Below are 13266 nucleotides of genomic sequence, written 5' to 3' on the forward strand. Positions count from 1 at the left end.
AACGATGACAGTAATAACTAAAGGAGAGTCTTTTGACAAAGCCCATTGGGTCCCCTTGTCACTTGCCCGCTTTTTTGTTGCTCATTTCATCCTCTAAAATGTTCTTGTGAATATGGAGAAAGGAGATAGTTTCTCCAACGAACCTGAGGATCCCGAGAAAGTCACAGAACTGAAAAGAATGCAGAGAGGGGAGAGGGAGGAGGACTCACCACCTTTGGCATTGGGGGCCCTTTGTCCCTCACTGGCAGCACTGGAGTCTCTAAGCTGGGAACATCCTCCGCCCGTTCAGGGAGACCAGGCATCAGGCAGGAGCAGCAGGAAGGACTCCAGAGGTGGGCCTGGGAAGTTTTTCTTTTATTCTAAGGCCTGAAGCTCTCAGCCAGAGCTCCCTCTGCCACACAGTCTCTCTTCCAGCTGTTCCTAAGCACCAACAAGCCACGCCCTGCCTGTCTGCCCCTGATAAAGGAAGAGAGCAAAGAGAAGGTTCCTAAAAGCAGGGAAGCCTCCCCAGCACCGCCAGGTAAGGAACAGGACCTCTGCCCCTCAGCTCCTTCTCCCATTCAAGCTAATGGCATGCTGATTGCTTTGACATGTTTTGCTCCTATCACACCCATGCTGAAAAGCTTGCTCCTCTTTACTTTCCAAATCAGAGTCAAATTGAAGGCTGGTTTCAGACACCCACCAATTAGCCACCTTCTTTAACTCGCTACTTTTATCTCCAACAGCACTCTGACATGTGCTTTCTGACAAACCTGCTGACTGTCCCTCAATATGTGATAAACCCTTTCCTGCCTATCTTGCTCCCAGAATATCCATAATTTTATGTTCATAATATACATAATGGTATTCTTACCCATGCATTATATACTGTTATGTATTTTTGAACTTTACAAAGATGAAGCTCATTGTACATGAGTTCCTGTGATTTCCGTTTTTCACTCCTATGGTTGCTCACACCATGTCCCCTCAGCCCACTCAGTTTCAGGGTAGCTGAGTGAGACTTGCAGGCAAGCTGCCAGCATTCCACCTCACAGCCCATAGCAGTTCTTTTCCTACCGAACTGGGAGTCTTTACAAAGTTGAGAAGGCTGTTCAGCCTGTGCGTAGCTTAGGAGTTCAGGAAAGTTAATGCCCCAGGGGGTCAAAGGGGCTTGGACTGTCAGGGATGGAAGTCAGTGGAAAATGGTCCAGCCCCACATCTCCAGAGGAACAATTCTAAGCTATATTCTACACGATTCCTCAGGGAGTTCCCAGAAGGAATAAGGACAATCCCCACCATCATCAGTAACTCAGTAATGCACATTTTATTGGTTTGTCTTCCTTTTCTTCTCACTCACCATTTCTGATTCCTGGGATCATCACCTAAATACACTCTTGCACTGAAGAATTTATCTTGCATTCTGATTCTGTGGAGTACAAATTAAGAGAGTGAACTCGATCCCTACTGATTGATAGAGCTTTAATATATTCATCCAACACTGTGGTGTGTGTTGGGGGTGTGTGTGTGTGGTCAGTCGTGTCTGATTCTTTGCAATCCCATGGACTGTAACCTGCCAGGCTCTTCTGTTCGTGGAATTTTCCAGGCAAGAATACTGGACTAGGTTGCCATTTCTTTCTCCAGGGGATCTTCCCAACCCAGGGATTGACCCCAAGTCTCTTATGTCTCCTGCATGGCAGGAGGATTCCTTAGCCACTGCGTCACCTGGGAAGCCCCACTGTGTGGTAGATCATTGTATTTAATATGAGTATACCAACAGTCTGCCCATTTCCTCATTGATAAGAGTGAGGGTTATTTCTGGGCTTTTGCTTTTACAAACAGTGCTGCTATGAACATTCTTGACCTAAGTTACCCAGTTTATATTTGCAATAATTTCTCTGGGACAGCAGTTCTCAATGTGGATCCATGAATTCTGAGAGTCCCTGAGATCCTTTCAGGGGACCCCTGTGCGATCATGTTCACTGAGCCATCATTTGTCTTTTTCAAGGTGTTGACGTTTTCCCTGAACCTGCAAAAGCAATGATGGGTAAAACTGACGGCATCTTAGTACAATCAAGGAAGTGGCACCAAACTGCAGTAGAAGTTTTTGATTTTATTGAAGCCCAACCACTGAGCACGTATCTTTTAAATATTCAGTGTGTCAAAATGGAAGTAGACGTAAGCAGTTCTGCTGCGTATCAAGATACAATGACTTTCTCCAGGAAAAGGACAGAAATGATAACTTGTGAGCTGAACTAGCTCTTTACTCATGAACTTCATTCCTACCAAAAAGTATAACCAACAGACAAACTATGATTATCCAGACTTGGGGACTCGGCAGTTGTTTTCTCTAAAAGGAACAAAGGGCACCTGTCACTTCAAGGAAAACAACTGACAGTATTTGTTGCCAAAGAGATTTGATATTTTGGTTGGAAATTATAAGTTTGGAAAACTTTTATCTGCTACTGTGAGCCTAATGGTTTCCCACTAAAAGATTTTCCTGATGAGATTGGTAGTGACATTAATGAATATGAAATGTGTCAACATTTGAAAGATCTGCACAATTCAGTGAACCAGTAAACTCAAATTGACTAATACATGTGTTGACAACCATGCATGAGTAAAAGATCCACCAAAATTCAAGATAATCTAGTGTATTTTACTGTAACAGTATGAAAAGTTCATTGGTATATAATATATTTGAAAGTTGCTAAAAGAGTAGATCAAACCAGATAACCCTAAAGGAAATGAACCCTGAATATTCACTGGAAGAACTGATGCTGAAGCTGCAGCTCCAATACTTTGGCCACTTGATGCGAAGAGCCAACTCATTGGAAAAGACTCTGATGCTGGGAAAGGTTGAGGGTAGGAGGAGAAGGGGGTGATAGAGAATGAGATGGTTGGATGGCATCACCGATTCAGTGAACATGAGTCTGAGCAAATTCAGGGAGATAGTGAAGGTCAGGGAGGCCTGGAATGCTACAGTCCTTGGGGTCTCAAAGGGTCAGACAGGACTTAGTGACTGAACAACAAAAGAGTAGATCTTAAATGCTCTCACCACAAAAAAGAAATGGTAATCATGTGATGTGCTGGTGGTGGTAGCTGCCTTTATGATGGTAATCAGATTGCAATCTGTAAGTGTGTCAAATCAACCTATTGTACACCTCAAACTTATACACTATTATAAACTTACACAATTATATCTCAATAAATAGGCGAGGAAAGATAGGAAAAGTTCACTGGTATAGTTTTAGATTCTAAGCGGCAATAACTTTTAAGACAAGTGGTAATTTGTCAAGTTTCTTCTAGCATCAAAGAAGAAAAATCCACAATTATCTGAGGTGATTGAAATGCTCCTCTTCCAGAGAACCCTCCTATACTGTTGGTGGGAATGTAAATTGATGTAGCCACTATGAAAAACAGCCTGGAGTTTCCTTAAAAAGGTGAAAAATAAAGTTGCCATATGATCCAGCAATCCCACTCCTGGGCACATATCCAGAGAAAACTGTAATTCAAAAAGATATATGCACCTCAGTGTTCAAAGCAGCACTATTTACAATAGCCAAGACATAGAAGCAACCTAAATGCCCATCAACAGATGAATGGATAAAGTAGATGAACACACACAATGGAATACTGCTGCTGCTGCTAAGTCGCTTCAGTCGTGCCCGACTCTGTGCGACCCCATAGACAGCAGCCCACTAGGCTCCTCTCACCCATTAAAATGAATGACATAATGCTATTTGCAGCAACATGGATGGACCTATAGATTATCATACTAGATGAAGTGAGTCAGAAAGAGAAAGACAAACGCCATATGATATTATATGTGGAATCTAAAATATGACACAAATGAACTTATTTACAAAACAGAAACAGGATCACAGACATAGAGAACAAAGTTATGGTTAACAAAGGGAAAAGGGGGTAAGTAAGGAATAAATAAGGAGTTTGGAATTAGCAGATACAAAATACTATATATAAAATAGATAAACAACAAGGACCTACTGTATAGCACAGGGGCCCAGAGTCAATATGCTGTAATAAATCATAGTAGAAAAAGTATTAAAAAATAATAAATATAAATAAATAAATATATATATATATATATATATATATATATATAACTGAATCATTCTGCTATATACTAGAAACAAATACAACTCTGGAAATCAACTACTTCAATTTTAAAAAAATTTTTTTAAAGAAAAAGAAAAATATCCACATATAAGTGGACCTGGGCAATTCAAACCATCGTTGTTCAAGGGTTAACTGCACATGAACTTCCTGATTGAATGCAGTAGCTTGCATGAGGATACAGCTGACTTCTATTAAGCCAGACACATAAAAAGATTTACAGAAACAGAAAACAAGTCCATCTTTCTCACTAACTTTTTTGTTTCAGAAAATAATTGTTTTTCATAAAACATGTTGTGCATGTCAACATGTAATGTGTTTATTATTTTTGTTTTCAAATGAAGCAATAATTGTAATTTAAGTATCTCTGTTTTAATTTCTAATATGGTAAGTTTCAAAAACATAACCCACAGAAACTGAAGCTCTTGGGAGTTCTCAGTAATTTTTAACACACACACACACACACAACTACACCCTTCATGCCATCACTATACCTATCAAAATTGACAATGAGTTCAGTTCAGAGGCTCAGTCGTGTCCGACTCTTTGAGACCCCATGAATTGCAGCACACCAGGCCTCCCTGTCCATCACCAACTCCCAGAGTTCACTCAAACTCACGTCCATCGAGTCGGTGATACCATCCAGCCAGCTCATCCTCTGTCGTCCCCTTCTCCTCCTGCCCCCAATCCCTCCCAGCATCAGAGTCTTTTCCAATGAGTCAACTCTTCGCATGAGGTGGCCAAAGTATTGGAGTTTCAGCTTTAGCATCATTCCTTCCAAAGAACACCCAGGACCAATCTCCTTTAGAATGGACTGCTTGGATCTCCTTGCAGTCCAAGGGACTCTCAAGAGTCTTCAACACCACAGTTCAAAACCATCAATCCCTCAGCGCTCAGCTTTCTTTATAGTCCAACTCTCCCATCCATACATGACTACTGGAAAAACCATAGCCTTGACTAGATGGACCTTTGTTGGCAAAGCAATGTCTCTGCTTTTGAATATGTTATCTAGGTTAGTCATAACTTTCCTTCCAAGGAGTAAGCATCTTTTAATTTCACGGCTGCAGTCACCATCTGCAGTGATTTTGGAGCCCAGAAAAATAAAGTCTGACACTGTTTCCACTGTTTCCCCATCTATTTCCCATGAAGTGATGGGACCAGATGCCATGATCTTCATTTTCTGAATGTTGAGCTTTAAGCCAACTTTTTCACTCTCCTCTTTCACTTTCATCAAGAGGCTTTTTAGTTCCTCTTCACTTTCTGCCATAAGGGTGGTGTCATCTGCATATCTGAGGTTATTGATATTTCTCCCGGCAATCTTGATTCCAGCTTGTACTTCTTCCAGCCCAGCATTTCTAATGATGTACTCTGCATATAAGCTGGTTTTGGAAAAGGCAGAGGAACCAGAGATCAAATTGCCAACATCCGCTGGATCATGGAAAAAGCAAGAGAGTTCCAGAAAAACATCTGCTTTATTGACTATGCCAAAGCCTTTGACTGTGTGGATCACAGTAAACTGTGGAAAATTCTGAAAGAGATGGGAATACCAGACCACCTGACCTGCCTCTTGAGAAACCTATATGCAGGTCAGGAAGCAACAGTTAGACCTGGACATGGGACAACAGACTGGTTCCAAATAGGAAAAGGAGTACATCAAGGCTGTATATTGTCACCCTGCTTATTTAACTTATATGCAGAGTACATCATGAGAAACGCTGGGCTGGAAGAAGCACAAGCAATCCCTTAATATTATCTGGTGTCCAGTCTCTGTTCATATGCTTTCAATGATGTCAAACATGTCTTTTTATAATGGCTTGTTCAAACTTGGATCCAAACAAGGAACACACATTGTATTTTGTGATTAAATTTCTTAAGTATCTTTATTCCATAATGATTCCTCTGCCCTTCTTTCAAAAGCTTTCCTTACACACTTGATTGTTGGTAAATTGTCTTATACAAAGGGACACATTGTGGATTTGGCCAATTATATTCCTGTGGTAACATTTAATGTATTTCTCTATTTCTCAGATTTCCTAAACTGGAAAGCTGCAAGTTTGATTACATTCAGGTTCACTTCTGAGCTGTGTGACCTGGGTGAGAGTTGTAACCTACTATTTCCCTACTAGTAAACTTCTTGTTCTGGCCTCACCACACAGTATGTGGGATCTTAGTTTCCCAGCCAGGGATGGCACCCACGCCCCCAGCAGCAAAGGCTCAGGGCTCCAACCACTGGACTGCCAGGGAATTCTCCTTACCAGTAAAAATTTTTACATTTCTTTGTAATTTTTTCAGGAAAATCAACTTTTTAAAATTTTACCACAGCCTCATATACCAGAATAGTAAATAAACCAATCACTCTTTTTTTAAAAGTTATACTCTATTTATAGTTATTATAAAATATTGGCTATATTTCTTGTGCTGTACAATATATACTGTAGCTTATTTATTTTATAGGACTTCCAAGGTGGCACTAATGGTAAAGAACATGCCTGTCAACGCAGGAGATTCAAGAGAAGAAAGAGATACGAGTTGGATCCTTGGGCCAGGAGGATCCCCTGGAGAAGGAAATGGCAACCCAGTCCAGTATTCTTGCCTGGACTTGCCCAAGGACTGAGGAGCCTGGTGAACTATCCACAGTAGTTTGTATCTTATTGGTAAACTGAGGATAAGAATGGGAACTCCTTAATTGGGTGTAAAGATTAAATTTTTAAAACATGTAAAATACTTAGAACTGTGCTTTACACCCAATGAAAGTGTCAGACGCTCAGCTGTGTCGGACTCTTTTCTACACCATCAATGGTAGCCAGCAAAAGGCTCCTCTGTCCAAGGGATTTTCCAGGCAAGAATACTGGAGTGGGTTGCCATTTCTTTCACCAGGGGATCTTCCCGACCCAGGGATCGAACCCAAGTCTCCCGCATTGTAGGCAGACACTTTACCGTCTGAGCTACCAGGAAAGTGAATGACAATAATAAACAGAGGCAGTCTAAAAAGTGGGAGAAAATGGGAGAAAACAACAACTGATATCCCCAGAAGCATGAAATAAGATCCTGAATCAACAACACAAAAGCAAGAGGCTACCAAAAAGAAAGCCAAGGAACCAGGAAGAACACCGGAAATTAAAATTTTATAGCAAAAAATGAGCAAATTCAACAGAAAAACTAGAGGGTAAAGTTCAGAAAAATCTCTCATAGAGTTAGAATAAGCAAAGCCAGGAGATAGAAAATAAGAGAAAAAATGATGGGAAAAAACAAGGAAATCTAACACAATGAAAATTTCCCAGAATTGAAGACTATATGTTTCCTGATTGAAAGGGGCCACTGAATACCTACTGTAATGCATGAAAAAGACTTACTTTATTATTACTTATCATGATAAAGGTTCAAAAGATCAAGAAGGGAAAATACATGTCCTAAAAGCTTCCAGAAACAACAAACAAAAATTACATAGGAAGTAACAGAAATCAGAATAAATCAGACTTCTCAAGAGTCTGCATGCGTGCAAAGGTGCTTCAGTCATGTCTGACTCTTTGCAACCCTATGGACTCTAGCCCACCAGGCCCCTCTGTCCATGGGATTCTCCAGGCAAGAATACTGGAGTGGGTTGCCATGCCTTCCTCCAGGGGATCTTCCTGACAGGGACCAAACCAGCATCTCTTACATCTTCTGCATTGGCAAGTGCGTTCCTTACTACTAGTGCCACGTGGGAAGCCTTCTCAGAGTCTAGCCACATGAAAAGCTAGACAACAATGGATCAATGCCTTTAAAATTCTGAGAGAAAATGATTTCCAATCTGTACCATGCTAATCAAGTGTGAGAGCAAAATAAAGCCATTTTTAGACAAGCAAGATTTCAAAAATTTACCTCCCGTGAAACCGTCCTGGGGAAATTACTGGGGAATGAACTCCTCCAAAGTGAGAGAATAAACCACAAATAGGAAGATCCAGGAGACAGGGGCTTTGGCAAGAAGAGGAGATGGAAGTCCCCAGATGTGGTTAGGGGAAGTCTCAGAACTACAGTGGGACAACAAAGCTAAGAGTACAGCTTGGAGTGCGAAGAGGATAAGCCTAAGGAATGTTTTTTTCTCCAAGGGAAAAAAACAGTTGAAATATATTGGATTTTTGTGACCAGATTAAAAGACATTTTACAGTCCTGATGGAGAGTTTATGGAATGATTATCAGTAGATGCATAGATAATTACACAAAGGAAAAACACACAATTTTTGACTCCAGGGTAAAAAAAAAAAAAGTTGCTTAATAAAGTGAATGAAATATTCGTACAATATACACTGTAAAAATATTCTACAGTTATATTCATGTAAACACTAACTCAAGCAACCAGGGAATTGATAGACTAGCCAAGACTCGGTTGATGGTCCAGAGACAGAGAGGGAGAGAGAAATTATAAACTCATGGATGAAGAACAGAGAGGGGACTTTCACTCCCTCCTGGCTCCAGCCTTCACCTTCCTGATGAAAAATCCCAAACCAGTACCTCCACACCTATGACTCTCTGGAGCCCTGTGCCTATTGCCATCTGTAAGTATAAACTAGCTCTCTCTCTCTCTGTATTACTCTCTCTCCCCCCACCCTCTCTCTCTCTCTCTCTCTCACCCACACACACCCCTCTGATTTATCCTCTTCCTCATCCCTTCCCAAGCCAACTCATCATACCTTCACTTTTTATCAGTGGTCCACTGTTTCTCCAACCTTCCAGTTTAGCTTTTCCACTACTTAATACTCTATATATCTAATCTGTTTCCACTGGCTTTATAAAGCCTTCCAAAGGTCCCTGCCCTGTCCCCAGCTATAATCTAATCCAGAGTTTATACGAATTTTATAAACTGTACAATGTGATAAAAGTGTAAAAAAATATAAATCTTGCTGAAGTTTAAATGTTCATTGAAAAAAATTTGGAAAATACAGAAAAGCACAGAGAAGATAAAATAATCTCCACTCAAAGTAATTTGAATATGCAATTTGATGTGTTTCTTTCCAGCCTCTTTTTCATGAAATGAAATGATAAAACAAATATTGTGACTATGTTGTACATTTAATATACTAAATTTATATTTAATATACTGGTCATATTTAATATACTAAAAATATTTTTAAAATATTTTTCTATGTCACTATAATGGGTGCACAGAATCCCATTTTAGTTATCCTGTGATTTACTTAATCAATCTCTATTTGTAAATATTTTGGTTGTTTTGGTTTTTTACTCTTAGGAATAGCACTCACTCTGATTATTTAGTTAGGAAAACTTAAAAGTGCAGTTGTTGAGTCAAAGGTTGAGCTTATTTTTTTGTTGTGATTTAAAAAACCCACATAACATAAAACTTACCATCTTAAATCTTTTATAAACTTTTAAATTGAAGTATAGTTGATATAGAATATTACATGTTACAGGTGAAAAATATAGTGATTCACAATGTGTAAAGGTTATATTCCATTTATAATTTATACAACATACTAGCTGTATTCCCTGTGTTGTACAATATATCCATGTAGCTTATTTATAATTTGTACCTCTTAATCCCTAACCTCTTCTTGCCCCCTCCCCATCTTCCCACTGATTACCACTAGTTTGTTTTCAATACTTGTGAGTCTGATCCTTTTTAGTTATGGTCACTACACTTTTATTTTTTAGATTCCACATATAAGTGATATCATACAGTATTTGTCTTTCTCTGTCTGACTTACCTCACTTTTAGCATAATACCCTCCAAGTCCATCCATGTTGTTGCAAATGGCAAAATTTCATTCTTTTTTTTTTTTTTGGATTGAGCAGTATTCCACTGTATATACATACCACACCTTCCATATCCATTCTACATCTGTTCATCTGTTGATGAACACTTAGGTTGTGTCCAAATCCAAATTGGCAATTGTAGACAATGACACTATGAACATTGCGGTGCATGTATCTTTTTAATTAGTGTTTTCATTTTCTTTGAATATGTATATCCAGGAGTGGAATTGCTGGGTCAGGTGGTAGTTTTATTTTTAGTTTTTTGAGAAATTTCCATATTGTTTTCCACAGTGGTTGCACCAAGTTACATTTCCACAAACAGTGTACAAGAGTTCCTTTTGGTCTACATCCTCAATAACATTTGTGTCTCTTTGATGATAGGCATTCTGACAGATATGAGATGCTATCTCATTGCCGTTTTAATTTGCACTTGATGAAAATGAAAGAGAGTGAAAAAGCTGGCTTAAAACTCAACATTCAGAAAACTAAGATCATGGCATCTGGTCCCATCACTTCATGGCAAATAGGTGGGGAAACAATAGAAACAGTTACAGACTTTATTTGGGGGGGCTCCAAAATCACTGCAGATGGTGACTGCAGCCATAAAATTAAAAGACCCTTACTCCTTGGAAGAAAAGCTATGACCCACCTAGACAGCAAATTAAAAAGCAGAGACATTACTTTGCCAGCAAAGGTCCGTCTAGTCAAAACTATGGTTTTTCCAGTAGTCATGTATGGATGGGAGAGTTGGACTATAAAGAAAGCTGAGCGCCGAAAGATTGATGCTTTTGAACTGTGGTGTTGAAGACTCTTGAGAGTCCCTTGGACTGCAAGGAGATCCAACCAGTCCATCCTAAAGGAAATCAGTCCTCAATATTCATTGGAAGGACTGATGCTGAAGCTGAAGCTCCAATACTTTGGCCACCTGATGCAAAGAACTGACTCATTTGAAAAGACCCTGATGCTGGGAAAGATTGAAGGCAGGAGGAGAAGGGGACAACAGAAGATGAGATGGTTGGATGACATTACCGATTCAATGGATATGAGTTTGAGCAAACTCTGGGAGTTGGTGATGGACAGGGAAGCCTGGAGTGCTACAGTCCGTGGGGTCTCAAAGAGTCGGAAATGACTGAGCAACTGAATTGAACGGAACTGATGATTAACAATGTTGAGCATCTGTTCATGTGCTTGTTGGTCATCTGTGTACCTTCTTTGGAAAAATGTCTATTCAGATATTCTGCCCATTTTTCAACTAGATTGTTTGTTTGTTTTTTATATTGAGTACATGAAATGTTTTGTATATTAACCCTTTATTGAACAATGTCATTTGCAAATATTTTCTCCTATGTCTTGTCATTTTGTTGATGGTTTCCTTTGCTATGCAAAAGATTTTAATAATTTCCCACTTGTGTGTTACTTTTATTTCCTTTGCTTTAGGAGACAGATCAAAAAAATTGTTACAATTTATGTCAAACTTGTTATGCTCATGTTTTCTTCTAGGAGTTTTAAGGATTTTGGTCTTATATTTAGGCATTTAATCCATTTTGAGTTTATTTTTGTGTATAGTGTTAGGGAGTGTTATAACTTCATTGTTTTACATGTAGCTGTCCAGTATTCCCAGCATAAATTGTTGAAGACACTGTCTTTTCTCCATTGTATATTCTTACCTCCTTTGTTGTAGATAAGTTGATCATGAGTGCATGGGTTTATTTCTGGGCTTTCTATTCTGTTGCATTGATCTCTATGTCTGTTTTTGTTGCAGTACCATACTGTTTTGATTACTGCAGCTTTGTAGTGTAGTCTAAAGTCAGAGAGCATGATTTCTCCAGGTCTGTTCTCCTTTCTCAATATTGTTTTCACTATTCAGGCTCTTTTTTGTATCCATGCAAATTTTAAAATTACTTGTTCTAGTTCTGTGAAAAATGCTCTTGGTATTGTGATAGGGATTGCACTAAATCTAGATTGCCTTTGAAAGTATGGTCATTTTAATAACAGTAATTCTTCCAGTCCATGAACATGGTTCATCTTTCCATTTGTTTGTGTCTTCAATTTCTTTCATCAGTGTTCTATAATTTTCCAAGGACAGGTATTTACCTCCTTAGGTGGGTTTATCATCTTAACTATTTTTTAAGTGTGCAGTGCTGTGATATTAACTATTTACACACTGTTGTAGAGAAGGCAGTGGCAACCCACTCCAGTACTCTTGCCTGGAAAATCCCATGGACAGAGGAGCCTGGTGGGCTGCAGTCCATGGGGTCGCTAGGAATCAGACATGACTGAGCGACTTCACTTTCACTTTTCACTTTCATGCATTGGAGAAGGAAATGGCAACCCACTCCAGTGTTCTTGCCTGGAGAATCCCAGGGATGGGGGAGCCTGGTGGGCTGCTGTCTATGGGGTCGCACAGAGTCGGATGCGACTGAAGTGACTTAGCAGCAGTGCAGCTGATCTTCTAGGACTTTTTCATCTTGCAAAGTTGAAATTCAATATCCATTGAACAGCTTCCCTTCCCCCCACACCAGTCTGTGGCAATCACCATTCTACTTTTTTAAGAATTTGACTACTTTAGATATCTCACAAAAACAGAATCAAGCATTATTTGTCCTTTTGAGGGGTTATGCTCATTATCAAAGCTTTTGCTGTGCAGTGATAAACTGGCTTCTCAAAAGGTTGTGATAATTTACATTTTGACAGAAAAACATCTATTTCTGCTTTATTGACTATGCCAAAGCCTTTGACTGTGTGGATCACAATAAACTGTGGAAAATTCTTCAAGAGATGGGAATGCCAGACCACCTGACCTGCCTCTTGAGAAACCTATATGCAGGTCAGGAAGCAACAGTTAGAACTGGACATGGAACAACAGACTGGTTCCAAAAAGGAAAAGGAGTTCATCAAGGCTGTATATTGTCACCCTGCTTATTTAACTTATATGCAGAGTACATCATGAGAAATGCTAGGCTGGAAGAAGCACAAGCTGGAATCAAGATTGCCGGGAGAAATATCAATAACCTCAGATATGCAGATGACACCACCCTTATGGCAGAAAGTGAAGAAGAACTAAAAAGCCTCTTGATGAAAGTGAAAGTAGAGAGTGAAAAAGTTGGCTTAAAGCTCAACATTCAGAAAACGAAGATCATGGCATCAGGTCCCATCACTTCATGGGAAACAGATGGGAAAACAGTGGAAACAGTGTCAGACTTTATTTTTTTGGGCTCCAAAATCACTGCAGATGGTGATTGCAGCCATGATATTAAAAGACGCTTACTCCTTGGAAGAAAAGTTATGACCAACCTAGGTAGCATATTGAAGAGCAGAGACATTACTTTGCCAACAAAGCTCCGTTTAGTCAAGGCTATGGTTTTTCCAGTGGTCGTGTATGGATGTGAGAGTTGGACTGTG

This window comes from Bubalus bubalis, chromosome 6 (genome assembly GCF_019923935.1).
Source record: "Bubalus bubalis isolate 160015118507 breed Murrah chromosome 6, NDDB_SH_1, whole genome shotgun sequence".
Classification (NCBI taxonomy): domain Eukaryota; kingdom Metazoa; phylum Chordata; class Mammalia; order Artiodactyla; family Bovidae; genus Bubalus; species Bubalus bubalis.